Consider the following 273-nt stretch of genomic DNA (forward strand, 5'->3'; position numbering starts at 1 on the left):
GCGCGCAGGGTCTTTGAAATGTACAAAGTCCTAGGGACAATGGCAGAATCGCTCGACGGCCGTCTGCTCCCGGCGGCCGCGGTGAAGGGACTGTACACCCCACCCGGGGACGGCTGTCTGCTCCCGGCAGCCGTCCTTCCCCCCCACCCCACACGTTGACCGACACCGGCCGAGGGCGAAAGGCTCGCGGTGTGGAAGGATCGTGGCCACGGCTAATCTAGCGATGCCCGCGTTGGACGGTCACACCGCACGACAGAGCGGGGCCTGCATCCG

This window comes from Syngnathus floridae, unplaced genomic scaffold (assembly GCF_059516105.1).
Source record: "Syngnathus floridae isolate MCC-2025c unplaced genomic scaffold, RoL_Sflo_1.0 HiC_scaffold_53, whole genome shotgun sequence".
NCBI lineage: Eukaryota > Metazoa > Chordata > Actinopteri > Syngnathiformes > Syngnathidae > Syngnathus > Syngnathus floridae.